The 14911-nt window shown below is 38.7% G+C and overlaps 1 long non-coding RNA gene across 1 annotated transcript; it reads left to right on the forward strand.

Moving 5' to 3' along the window:
• The first annotated feature begins 1568 nt into the window (after window positions 1–1568).
• Window positions 1569–1950, forward strand: LOC108044778. Its single transcript, XR_001769314.2, has 2 exons — window positions 1569–1640; window positions 1696–1950. It is a non-coding gene; the product is annotated as an uncharacterized LOC108044778 (long non-coding RNA).
• The last annotated feature ends 12961 nt before the right edge of the window (window positions 1951–14911 follow it).

The following is a 14911-nucleotide window of genomic DNA, read 5'->3' on the forward strand; positions in this document are numbered from 1 at the left end:
AATGTCGCACGCCGCGCGTCAAATGCGTTTCCCAGCAGCCCCCCCTCCCCCTTCGAAGGGAAAACTGTCGCATTTTCTTGGAATTCTGTGGTGCAGCATTCTCCCAAGGATATGCCATTACAGGACGGACGGGGGAGCGGTGGGGAAAGTGTCCTGGCAGCCGCTTTTGGGGCCTGTCATTGTCCCAGAGCGATTTTTTGTTACTCGCCTTTTGTGTCGCGCAATGCCAGCACGTGGTTGAGGAGGGGGAATCCCCCGAACCGGTGCAGATTTTATTTTTCCTTTTTTTTTTCGTCAAGCAAGCCTTTAATTTATGCAGCCCTGGGGAGGTTTTGATTTTCAGACGATTCGTGGATGGAGCTGCGCTCAACAATTGCCTCTAATTTGGGAATGGGGCTGTCAAGGAAAATCGGCGGGGAAAGCGAGACTGTAATTGAGATCAGTGGGAGTGGAATCGAAGGAGATGCTCGGGGTATCATAAATAAGTCTTAAACGGTGACTGGTCATTCTATTATTTAGCTATTAACAGAAGTTATCAGACTTATAACACCAGCTAATAAAATTTAATCGATGAATGTTAGTTTTTCGGGTGCAGTTAGACTCCCAGATTCTAAAAACTACACCTACCCTTTTTTTTATGACACTATACCAATCGTTAAAATCGTTAAAGCACGACCGAATTTAAAAAAAGTGTGTACATTTTAGCTTAATAGTTTTATTTGGTTGTGAATTAAAGAATTAAGTTTAAGAATTAAGAATTAGTAGTTTTATAGTATTTTGTTTTGTATTGGAAAAATTATTTTGAGCATTTGAAGGAGTTAACAATACTTTTTATACCCGTTACTCGTAGAGTAAAAGGGTATATTGTATTCGTGCAAAAGTATGTAACAGCTAGAAGGAAGCGTTTCCGACCCTATAAAGTATATATATTCTTGATCAGGGTCACTAGCCGAGTCGATATAGCCATGTCCGTCTGTCCGTCTGTCTGTCCGTCTGTCTGTCTGTCTGTCCGTATGAACGCTGAGATTTCGGAAACTATAAAAGCTAGAAGATTGGCATTTTGCATGTAGATTTTAGGAGTTCCTACGCAGCGCAAGTTTGTTTCAAAAAGGTGCCACGCCCCCTTTAACGCCCACAATCGCTAATATACGATTTTAAAAATTTTAATATTTCGGAAAAGTAAAAATGCAGTTTTATTGTGTTTATCAATACCTATCGAAATGTAGAAGACATTTTTCAAATCGGACCATTCGTTAAAAAGTTATGCGTGATCAAAGTTTCTATCTCCATCTCCCTCGCACTCCCTTCACCTGAGTAACGGGTATCTGATAGTCGGGGCACCCGACTATAGCGTTCTCTCTTGTTTTATATTACTTATGTTAAGTTATCCCCAAAGTAAATACAAATTGTAAATGAAATATAAAATACAGGCTAACAGAATTTATTGAACTTATAAAAAGATTAAAACCAAATCACCCCAAGAAATCTTTAATTAAATGCTATAATTAAATTAGTTTCAGTAACAATACGTATATTAAAAATAATTTCTTCAGTGTTCAGTTCCTAGCCGCAAATGTTGCTGTTAATATTACTCATATTTCTTAGTGGGTTTTCCTCACCAATAAGTGCCAAAAGTCCGCGTAAGTAATATCATTTATCGGTTCAACTGGAAAATTCGAGTAATTGGATTATTAGCCGAGTGTAGCTTGCCGCACAGCATAGGAGAAACGAGGGCAGAAGCTTTCTTAATGTACACCTACAACCAAAAAATATATGAATGCATCCCTTTTGTTTACTCAGGATCTGGAGGCAATAAGAATCGCTTCTGGTCGAAAAGGGATTGCGTGGAGACTTGTCTGGCCTCAAATGAAGAATAAATAGCAAATAAAATATTCCAAATATTGAACTTCTTTGACAGTCTTAAACATTAAAGTTAAATCAAATTAGAAACCTTCTGTCTTGATGTATTGGGTATTGTGTTTTAATCTTTATATTTAAATTATTTATTTTAATGTTATTCAGAATCTTTTATTTACGAAGTATATATTTAAAATGTAATTTTAAATTCTACCTGACAGTTGTAAACATAAATGTTTAATATCCGTTTTACTTATCTTCTAAATGGTTATTTACATTTGATGATTTATACATGCATGTAGTGTTAAGTTTTTTTAATTGAATGTTATTTACAAAATATATAGAAATACTAATTTTAAAGCCTAAATGTTCTGTACAAAAGTTACTTTACATCTCCTTGAAGTTGTGCTTCTGCCACGTACCAAAAACCTATTACTGGGCAATCCACAAAACCACTCACCGATCCCCATCAATAAAAAAAATATACAAAAAATACACTGCCGTCTGTCACATTAGCACATCATTCATAAGGACATGTGCCAATGGTTTTCAAATATGTTTTCCACCGACGGCAGGGAAAACAACGACAACAGCAAACACTGGATGAGCAAAAACAAAAACGAGAACGAAATGACGATGACGATGACGACCTCCCAGGCGAATTTGCAGGCTCGGCGAGATTTGCGTTTGCCAAAATGTCAATAAACACCCGATGGACGGACAGCGGTGATATTGACATTTATTTTTATATATTTTATTTCTCGCACACAGCGTAGCTTTCTTATTTGGTTTCATTTCACATGTCAGAGGAGGGCTGACAAAATTTTATGCGAATTGGTTTCACATTTTGAAATAGTTTCATAAAAAGCAAATGCCAGGGGCTGGACACCCACCGCCCACCTCCCCTCAACATTCAATCTCCTCCTATCCAATGCCATTTCGATTCCCGGGGTGCCTGCCAATGCGAGTGATTTCCATTTGACATTGATGATGTTTATTTATTTCGGTGAAAATGGAAAATATACAAAGTATATGTGTATTTGCAATATGTGCACTGGCAAAAGGAAATCAACACTTAAAAGTTGTTGAAATTTAATGGCATACAAAAATTTTGAAACATATCAACTATCCAAAAAAGGGCCCAAATCGAATAATTATTTCTGAAAAATTAATAAATAAGTTTAACCGGCAGACAAATATACCTAAACGCTAGATGGCGCCCCATCTTATTTTATTAACGCTCCTACAGGCTTGCAAGTGAAACTATATATATTTTATAATTGGTTGACATAGTAGTTTCAAAGATTTTTTTCCAGTGTACACCATACATATATTAACAAAAGCGTGCCAGTGTATTTGGGTTTATACTTCTTGTTTGTCATGTTTTGGGGTAGTATGTGTTTTGGTACTTGTATAATTTTACTTTTGCCGTTTATTATGTTGCTTTTTTTGCGTTTGTTTGAGAGTCTACTTTGAAGTCGGTAGACATTGATGGCTGTGTGACGGTGACGGGGATCCTGAATCTGAATCCCATCACATCCCGCATCCTGAGGCTTTGGTTTCGATTTCATTTTTTGCGCCCTGGGCGCACGACAAGTTTGACTCAAGAAACGAGATGGCCGAGATTGATAGCCCCTAAAAAGAACTTAGCCAACTCCAGCTACGAATTGTGAGTGGTTTTGCGTGTTTTGGCACAGTAACTTTTCGCCAGGCATCGGAAACAACTTATCATTTTTATCTATCTGCCCTTTGTGGGGCTTGTGAAAATATTTAAACACGAAATTGCAACCAATCAAACAATTTTCCAATCAAAAGCTTCTATTTTGGCAATTTTGAGACGGACTTGTGCCAAATTTTAAGTTGCATAATTCAACAAAGGGAGCCTTTTTGGCAATTTCCAAACCGAAACGAACGCAGTCCTGCCCGCTCACCTGTGTGTTCACAAACAGACAGGACATCATCGAGCAACCGGCTACGCAATTACCATGAACAACAACGGTGGTGTGGGCGGTTCAGGGATGCGGAGTGGTGGGGGGAGGGGGAGGGGGAGGGGCATGCAGATGGTATAGGGTCTGCGCCGGCAAGTCGTAAATATTCCAAATGTCATTTTGAAATCCTAATTTACGCTTCGACGATCTAAAATGCACATTTGCACCCGGCGCAGCCAACGCACAAAAGTCCAGCGTCCCGGACGCACTGCAATTTGGATTGCCCAGGACGACCCTCTTTATATCCTTGCCGTTCCCCCCCATCCCCATGCGCATCCGCATCCACATCCGAAAACCGACCACTGGGCAATCCTGGCCGGAGAGAAAGGACCCCACGTCCTCCGCCTCGTCAGGATTGGCATGCCTCATCATCAGTTCGAGTTCGTTTTTCCAGCGCCATTTTGTATCGAAACATGCAATCAAAATTTTCAAATTTTCCTCCTCTGTCTGTGTGTGTGTGTGCGTGTGTATATGGGGGGAGGTCCTGGCCTGTGTACACTGGCCAAACACACACACTCACACACACACACACGGAATGAATTACAATCAGCACACAATTCAACGAAAAATGCCGTCCAATTTCTAAAATGTGCGCCGCTGCTGCAAAAGGCTCAGATACCACCCACCGCCTACATTTCCTTTACCACCCCCCTCACCACCCTTTCCAACCCACTGGGAACCTCATGGGGCGCGTTAGGAAAATTAGTGCATTTTCGGTGGGTACGGGGGGGTGGATAGGTATACCGTTGGTGGGGCCCAAAAACAATATGTTTTCCAAACGGCATTTCCATTTATGTTGCATGTTGTGCACACATTTCCGCAAATGCATTCGCCCCTCCCCCTCCCCCACCCATCACCTTGCATTTTCACATATTTGCGCTCCTTTCGTAACTGCAACTACAGAGTTGGGGTTTTCGGGTTTTTCGGGATGGAGCGGAGTCCTCCGTATCGGGTGCATTGTCTATTCCCTTTTTGTGGGGCCCAGATTGGAACGTTTGCCGTATCGGCGAACGAAACCAGAACGCTGGAGCTGCACCTTATCGGGTTGCCCAATTGATGCGGACAATCGAATGGTTAATCGGAAGTTGTTTGCCATTTCGGCAAAATTTACTGTTCAATTCAGATGAGATCGGGTTCGATTTGAACAAAAACTATTCGGAGTAGGCAGTTTATATCAGGATTGTTGGTTATCAAGAAGATTTCATCGAATTCCATGGATAGATCATTTGAATGATTTATTTCATGAACTGACAATTATATTGGTTTAAATGTTCAAAATATTTTATTTTTTTTGAGAGTTGAGATAAAGGATTTGTAATTAATTATAAAATCATAAATATATTGATATCTTACCAAAATGTAATGTAGTCTCTTACGACGTTAAATGTTTAGAACTAAATTTTGAAGTTCAAAGTAATATAATACCTTACTACAGACAAACTTTCATAATTCGAAACACACCATTACAATTCAATTAGATAAACTTATAAAGATTTCGTTATAGAGAAATTCAAAATAGTAGAAAATTAAATTAAAATAATTTCTAAAGCTAAGGTGTTGTTTATGTCTTAGATTAGAAATGGGAAAAAGTATTTTTTTATTTATGTCAAATAAAAATAATGAAAAAGCGGTTCAAATTTCTCTATTATACCCTCATGTAAGTCCTAACTTCATTGATTCCAGTAATTGTTAATCAGCCATCTCAGAAATGAAAGGCCTGACCATTTAAATCGAAATGTTTATTCAAGAGATTTCCCCAAAACACAAAACCCAAAAATCCAAATGCTCGAGTCGTTGAACTCCTCTGAAAGTTCTTCGCAGTCCATAAAAAGGAAAAGCTTACGAGGTGTTTGCCATGTGTCATATTCCAATGGTCCCCAACACCCGACATTGGCCGTATCTCGATTGGGGGATCTATTCCATTTGGGTGATGGATTTTAACGGCCTCGAACTGCGGCTGAGGCCGAGGCTGAGGCAATAACGTGAATTAATTTTCATCAGATCGGTCAATAATAATCAACAGCAGTAAAATTAAAAATACATTTACCAAATATTGAATTTCAATGTAAATAAATTAAAATTAAACACACACAAACAATCGACGGGCGAGAAGCACAAAGAAAAACGGAGACGAACAGATTTCGCCTGAAATCGAATAAAAAGCAACAAATTTTGATGACTGAGAAGATTGACTGACTCCGTGTAACGAAGTCCAATCGGAGACGAGGAAACCTCGAATAATGATGAATTAATTGGGGATAAAATGATTCGGAGTCGGGGGAACGACAGTAAAAATAAATAAAAACAGAACAGACAATCGGGCAATATCATAAAAATTATACAGTAACCGCTCTCACCGATCCAACTTCAATCTCCGTTCGGCTGTAAACGCAGCGAGTGTTTGGGAAAAGTCGCGGCCTCGGTTTCCTAGAATGGCCATAAGAACTGTTTTATGCTAATGAAGCCGCGGGGTCGCCGCACTAAATCATGCTAATGGTATGACTCGATCGAAGACTCCCCCCCGTCCACCCCCCTCCACCACCCTCCTCCAATCCACTGGTTAAATTGATTAATTTAATCTAGTGAGAGAGCCGGCAAAAAATCGTGCGGGGTTCGCTAGCCGGGAACATATTTTCGCTTAATTTCATTTCCGCTTTTGCCAGGCCATAACACCGCCCCATACACTCAAAAATAAAACAAACCAAGAGTCTTAAAATCATAAAACATTTTTTTATTTAAGCCTCCAATTTATACACTTTTATTTAAAACTATAAATACAAATATATTAATTAAATTATAATTAAGTTTTTTTTTAATGTTCAATTCTTTTTCATTCTGTAAAAAAAAGTCTTTTTTCATGTACATCTATGTTTATTTGAAGTGCGTGTGATTTACAGAAAAGTTCAAAAGCATTAAGCAAAAAATAAAAAAAAATTCCTATACCGAAAAAACTATATAAACCAAATTATTGTCCAAATTAACAATAAATGTATAAGTAATTTTTAGATAATTTTTAATACAAAACCTATGCTTATCTTTTAGACATTTCGACAATGTTTAAGGTAATATGGTTTTTGGGTGTAAAAATCTTAAATCACTTAATTTAAGGAAGTGGTTTAGATTTATAGAATATGTTATAAAAATATTTTTTAGAAAACTACATTATGTCTTAAACATTCATTTCTCCGAGTGCAGAGTGTCCAGCACTTGTTCGTTCCGCCTGCCCTAAAGTGGCGCAATTTTTTATGCCACTCCGCGAAAGGGTTGCAAAAATGTCGTCGTCTTTTTTAATGCGTGTGTCACCAAATTTCATTTGGGGGTTGACTCTCGAACATTTAACAGGCAGCGAGTTATTGATCTGAATGAGGTATTGTCAATCTTGTTTGATGCATCGTCGCGTTCAAGGGGCCCGAGATTAATATTACCCCATATTCGAGTTGGCAAAGGGTTTTGTTCTAGGTCTGGGCTTGCAAAAAGCGAATTTCCGTGTCATCTGTCAGCGAATTTGATGCGCCCTCTCAGCGCTTCGGGAATCTCGCGATTTGAGTCGCCTGTCGCCTGAGGAATATCCATCCTTTTTAGAGGTATTTTGGCTTACCTTGGATTAGCTTTTGCAGACAGCTGTCTATTGGTAACTAACTAGTGGAACATTTTATGACAAGTCCAACAAGAGTCCATTAAATTTGATTTCTTCTTCAGCGCATTAAAAATGGAATGTAAGATATATTAATAATACAATTATTTAATTTCAAATAAGTAAATCTATTGCTATTAAAAATAGTTTATACATTAACCAAATTACTCTTTGAAACTTATAAATAGACGTCAGATTATAAGTAAACTATTTTCGGAGCATTTGATTTCTAGCGATCTATTATTAGACACGAATTTTTTCATAAAATCATAATTAGATACAATTTAAAATAAATTATTATCTTAATGTTTATTTAAAGATCGCTTGGAATCAGATGTTAGGCGTTCCATTTCATATATATTCCGATGCCTGCATCTATGCATTCGGACTTGGGATGCTTGAAAAATCCTTTTTCAAGGAGCTGAAACTAACAAACATAACATAGAATAATCACAACTGTTTGTTGTCATAAATGATGTTCACTGCCCTATATTTATTTGGCCTTTCACTCATAACTTCTGCACATTTTTCCGTGAACTATTTGTGTGTTCAAGTAATTCAGTTCGCCGTTCAATTGACTGCCTTCGGAGCCTTCGTCTTTCACAAATGCATAAATTGCTGGGCACCCACTTGAGGACTCCGGTTGCTACGTTCTGCTCCTATCTCATTAGTTACCAGTTGTTTGGACTCAACACATTTGTAACAATATTTGGGAACTAATTTTAGACGCGAACTCGCTGCGAATTGACAGTTGGAAATATTTTAGGACAGATTTTTGACGTGCGCCCGTGATTTGTCATTGACATCATTATATGGATTCGGCGGATCTCCCCTAGGAAAGTGGCAGACAACCGGGCTGCAGCACTTCAGCGGTGCAGGGCACTTCATTTGTGCCGCTTGGATAAACAAAGATGAAAAGCTGGGGGAGGGAGCCAGAAACCTCGGCTGGTTCGTCATGCGCCATGCGTCGCCACATTTTCTAATTGATTTTAAAATGTTTCAGTTTGGATAAATAATTGCGTTTTTGACATTCCCCTCCCCCTTTTGCCTTCCCCTTCCCCAGCAGCCACCGAATATTCCATATTTCGGGACTCAAAACCGCCCAAATCCAGAGGGGAACGCCGGCCCATCGAGACTTATCTTAATTGCGCACCAGACGCTGAAGCAGTCGCATCGGGAATCGGAAATCGGGAATCGGGAAGCTTATGGCTGGCTGCTACTATATTACAATAATTTAATTTATGTTTGCCATTTATTATTTTCTAAATTGTTTTGGAACGTGCCGCCGCCGTTCGTCTCTCGCCTCCAATAAATTTTGCCTCTAATGATGGATCCTATTTTTGGACGAAGCTTTGCCGCGGCCGCACTGCGTGATCCGTGTTAATGTCCCGATCTGGCTCCCCAAAAATATTAGGCGACTAATCCTTTCGCCCATTCGATAGATGGCTTTACGTGCCGGTTAATGCGTTGGCGGGTTAAATTCGAGCATTCCAAATTAGCCTTATGAGGGGTTATTAATGCCGTAGGATAAAAGGAAATGACTAATTAACTCGGAGACCGCGGATTTATTCTGGCGAAGATATTTTTGGTTATTTTTACTCTTAAACTAGATGTTTTACTCCTAACATTGAAATGTGTCCATGGAACCTTACACGACTATAACACTAAAGTATTAGTCAAAATAAATGTAATTTTAAATTTACTACTGCAATACAAAGTTTATTTAATTAAATAAAGCTTATAAATAAATTTAATACATATACACTAAAAAAGTCATATTGAAACTTGAATTCTTGACTGTACAAAATTAAACTTTTGTTTTTCGATATTAATATGACTGAACCAAAAAAAATTTTTTAAGAATTTTAGAAAATTGTACTTTATGTTATTAAATCTCTTAATAAAGATATAGAAAAATATAAATAACGTAGTATCTAATCTGCCTATAACATTAATATTCGGTTGAATTAAAATAATTCAAATAAATTTGACTCCAAAATATAAACCAAAAGACCCAACCTTGAGAAGTTTTAACGGATCTCTGGCAAACATCGCCCACTTACCTGATGCTCTCATATTTAAACATTGGCTGAAAATTCAAGGGGAGGGCCAGGCATCACATGGCAGCGTTTCAACTTTGATATCGATTTGGGGATGTTTTAGAGTCCACCCCACGCCTTGGGGATGGGAATCGGAAAGGAAAGCTGGAACCGAGCAGTTTGTTGACCCAGGCGCGGAATTCCGAGAGAAGACTCAATTGCCACCAGCGACACTTTACACCAGGCTTCCATGTTTACATGCCGCCTCGATTTGTTGCAGGCTGCAGCCGGGAAAGAGAAAGGGAAAGCGGAGAAAGTGACTCCACTTGAAATGGATTCGAAATGGAAATGGAGGGCCAAGAGATGTGCTTCTGTGGGGAAAGATATTTTCATAAATGCTGTCGAGCTGTATTTTATGAATTTTATAAATTTTATTTTAAAATAAAATAATTTAGTAGAACAATCCCTGAGTAAAAATAAAAGTTATTTTTCCAATTTAAATTAGATTTATCTGGAATAGTTGAGTTTAAAAGCTTGTTGGCTCTGAAATTCCGTTTTCCATTGTAAGCAATAAAGGAATTTACATTTTTATTCGTATATTTATTTAGATAAAATTTATTGGTTTTAAAAAACATTTTGTCTAGATCTAGAGAACGAATAAATATCCTGCAAAATGAACACTCAATCGGTTAGCCAGAATTTGAGACAAAATACGAAATAAGCAATAAATCGGTTGAAAACACAAACATGTATAGGTGTAATTTTTTAAAGATAAAAAATTGGATAAAAATTTTGATTCGATGTTATTATTTATTGATTTTAGTTGTTAGAACTGTATACCTAACAGAACATGGTGGTGAAATCATTACCAAATCAAATTACATTTTTTCTCATTCAGTATCAGTCACACAATAGATCTTAGTGCTTCGAAATATATACTTACAAAAACATGGTACTGAAATAGTCATCAAATAAGCCGAGAATTTTATATTGCTTCCGTTCTGGGCGACATTCCCTTCATAATTTCCCGTTAATGTGCAAATCTGCGTGGGCAAATCCCTTGCCCTCGACTTAGCAAATATTTACACTGCAAGCAAATCATTTCATAACATCGTCGGCGGATGGGGAAATGTAAACATAACGCCTTCCTGCCACGTGCCAGCCAAAAGTCCGGGGGCCCATTCACATTAACCCTCGGCCAACATTGGCTAACATATTAATAAGCGAAATCGCTCATAAAATTATAGCAACACCGACGGCCGGCAACCCCCTTCTGTTCGCACATTGTCAAGGAGTCAGAAGGGTGACAAGCGAAACGCCCAGCAACCCCGCGAATTATGAAATTATTTTCCATAATGAGGGTTTTTCCTTTTTTCCTTGTTCCTTTTCCCCCCGTCGACGAGAAGTCGGCGTTTTGTCCCGATTCCGATCAAATCATATTCATACTCGACGGCCGGAAAATGTTGGTCGCGTGCCGCTATTTAGCGTCGATTATCCTGCCAGCATATGCCCCACGTCTGGGTGTCTGTCTGCGAGGCCAGTATCCTGTCCCGAGTCCTGGCACTGGTGCTCCGGAGTGCCATGTCCTGTTATCCGCTGTCAGCGCCGCCCGCCCCGCCCCGAAGATGATTTCTGGCTTCCGGAAGGAGACATGAGTCCGCCAGAAACGGAAGCGCTTCGATCTTTTCGGCCAGATTGGGTGTCAGTTTGGTTGCGGAAATGTTGTGCATATTCGCTGGTAGATTTTGACTCGGACGGGCATCGGAACCCCATTCCTGCCGTTTTCCTTGACAAGTGAATGCGATTAGCAAGTGAATTGAAACGAATCGAGAGAATCGGCTGAAGGCATGACTCAGGGTTAAAAATTGAACGGATGAGTTGCTGCTAATATGACACATAAAAGAATATTTTCGCAACATTTTCCAGCACATTATATATGATTTATAAAATACAGAAAATAAGAAGTTTTTGTGACAAACTGTTAATAAGAGCTTTCAAAAATGAACAAATGAATTGATATGGATCGTCCCATATAATAACATTTAAAAAGTACAATATATATATATTTATATTATTTAAGTGAACGGTGAAATATCATTGTAATGTGCAATAATAATAATGGGTAACCTAAGTTCATTTATTTTTACTTTTAAATGTTTGGTTACAAATACATGTTTTTATTACCTTTTTAAAAATGTTTAAAAATATAAGGAAAATATTAAAAAAGTATGCCTCAAAAATGTTGTCTTAAGCCTAACTTATAGTTTAGTTTAGAGCAATAAGTATGAGAAAAGATAAAACTAGAAGAGAAATATTAAAAACAGTGATTTGAAATTCTTTCCTTTTTCGGCATCCCTTTACCTTCTAAAATAAGGATCCAGTTAATAGGCAAAATATTTGTAAATCTCGATTCGCTCCGCTCAGCAGACAGTCGACTTCGGAAACGCCCCTTAAAAACGGATTGCGATGACCTCGGGAAATAGCCAGAATGGCAATTCATCAATTTCCATTATACCGGCAAAACCTTGAGCAGAATTTCTCGCACTGCCGCGACACTCCTTTGCTTAACCGATCCCACGCAAAAGGATGGCCCAATTTCACGCTCAAATATTGAAAAATGATGGGTGTCAATATTTGCATATCATTTCCCAGGGCCAAGCAAATCGCGATCGGTGCGTGACGGATGCGAGTTCCCGGAAGGAGCGAGGATCGGTCTCCGATAAGCCGGAGGAAAACGCAACGCCCCCGGGCAAATCCTTTGCCAACAAAAGGGTAATGGCTGCAAATCCGACGCGCCATATGCAAATCCGGCCTCTTGAGCCGTGCTTAATTAGTACGCAAAATATTTGCCTTAATTGTCGCAAAACAAGCGGGAAGCAAGAAGGATATGCGGCTGCCTGGCTGGAATTATAATCCCTTCGATCGGATTTTCCGGTCAGCTCCTTACCGGTTACCAGTTACCTGCTACCTGCTGCGCCCAAGTTTGCACTAATTTTCGCGCATGATCCTGTGGATCAGGGAGCGATTCCGGTGATTGATCCTGTTTGGCCCGATGTGCGGTGTCCCGAAAGAAAGAGCGGAGATCTCTGGGCCATTGTGTCAGCTCCTTTCAAGCCGTCCAATCCCCGATCTTCGATCTCCGATCTCCGATCTCCAGCTGGGCGGCTTACAAGGAGCAGGGACAATTGCCGGGGCGTTGCTATTGAGACAGTTTACAGGACACTTAGCTCGGCTTAGCCGCTCCTCACTGCGCCCTCCGAGGATCGCAATTCGAAATTGATTTGTCAGCCGACCGCACGAGGGGCCAAGGTATTCCATTGACCACCTCCCTACGACTACCAGGTCCTGGTCCTCGAGATCGGAGAGAACGGACTACCGCAGAGCGATTGGCATCTCCCTGACAACTCCCCACGTATAAATCAATCAATTAAACTTTTATAATGCTCCGCATGGAAAATATTTGCCATGCCAGCGCAAAAACGAAAAAAAATACTTTGCGGACAGATGAGTGGCGTCAGCAGGACCAGTTTAAGATTTACACTGAGAAAATATGTACCTTATTACATTTTTTATAACCTTCAACAATGTTTAAGAATACAATATGTCAAATAATTAATTTAAAAAAGCCATTTCTAAACAAATAAAGAAAAATAAATACAAATTACATTTTATATATAGTAAATTGCTATTAAAATAAAATTTCTGTAAATTAATCTTTTATGATTATGAAACTAATACGCTGTTATTTAGGCCACATTTTTATTAACCTGGTAAGCTAAGCAAAAATATTACAATTTAAAAATTCATATCAATTCATAGTTTAACTTTATTACTTTACAGTTTAACTTATTTAATTTATTACAAAAATTCATTACAATTAATGTAATTTAATGGAGGCTTAAATAAAAAATAAAAAAGTGTTTGAGAAGCTTACAGTTTGCTGCAGTATATTAATTTTATATTATTTATTGTTGGAATATCTTAGCCGTATTTTTGTTGAGTGTTTGTTCGATACAAGTCGCAGTTGGTAATTAAAATTTCAGCTAATATATTGGAGCTCAAACTCGGTTTTTTTGGGACCAGCGTGCGACAAGCATATGACAGTTTGACAAACGGCAGACAGCCGCTGACGAAGCAGCCTCCTCCTGTATCGAGTTCCCTTTGCCCCACTTTCCCTTCCAACTGGCAACATTAAAAGATGCTTTCTGGAATCCCGCGAATGTCCATTGGATGGGGACAAAAATCATATTAAGACAGGCACATTATAAAAGACATCAAGCATGCCTAACCAAATGGAGGTAGGGTTCTCCTCTCGCATAACTTATTAAAAAGCAGCAGCATCGGACACAAAAACTAAGGAAAACGCCAGAAATTGCTCCTGAGAAATGCCCGAAAATTGTCTGGACGAAGGAACCGCCTAAGCGCCACTTGGACAACGGGTTTTGAGGAATCTCCCGTGGACTAAAGTGGGCACCAAGGGGTTAAGAGGGTGTCCCACCAGAAGAACCTCTTCCTGCGGTGGGCGCCATTCATCGACTGGAGTTTGTTGAAAGCACCGCGAAATGTTTGCCATTGAACTTTCGGCAAATTCTTATTTAAGTAGATCACATTTTAAACAGGGGAATTATGATGTGTATTTCTGAGGGGTTTCCTGTATACAACTCATTAAAGAGATGTATGGCAAAAATGTATCCATTACAATACCATTACAGTTTATTAATATATTTACTCTATTTTCATTAAATTCGGCTTTGCTATCTTCACTAATAAGTACTACTGATTATTTTTGTTCAATGTCATACAGCTCAAAAATAAGTTTAAATATTTTGTAAAAAATAAATTTAAAACCCATAATTATAAATCATAATCTAAAAGTCTGTTTATGGCAGGTGTTTCTCCAATTAAAACCTGATTAACAGAACTTTTGAAATATAAAATACACTAATAAATAGAAAGCAAAAGTCATATACCGGGTAATTTGGTTTAATCTTGTTATCTGGAATCCCAATTCTGGCTAACACAATTAATAAAGTTTTCACAAGTCTCAAGATGATTTCCCACTGTGAGCAATAACTATGGGATATCAGTTCCCGTTCCCGATCGGAGTCGTAAAACCACTGCCCTTTGAGGAGCCAGTGTTTCCCCACAAATGCCATAAATCGAGCAGATGATGATGACTATGATCAGGCGGATGAGACTGAGGTGGATGTGGATGTGGATGCCGATGACAGGCACGTTCTGTGGTCCCATGGTTCAGAAACCCGGAGCGCAGGCAATAAAAATTTTCAAAAATATCATAATTTTTGATTTCCAGCGAAGAATGGAGCCTGGCCATTAAAGGGTTAAAATGAAACCGTAAAATGCAACAATAAATTATGGAAAAACTAACATCA

Source organism: Drosophila rhopaloa, unplaced genomic scaffold, assembly GCF_018152115.1.
Source record: "Drosophila rhopaloa isolate 14029-0021.01 unplaced genomic scaffold, ASM1815211v1 contig_2, whole genome shotgun sequence".
Taxonomy (NCBI): Eukaryota; Metazoa; Arthropoda; class Insecta; order Diptera; family Drosophilidae; genus Drosophila; species Drosophila rhopaloa.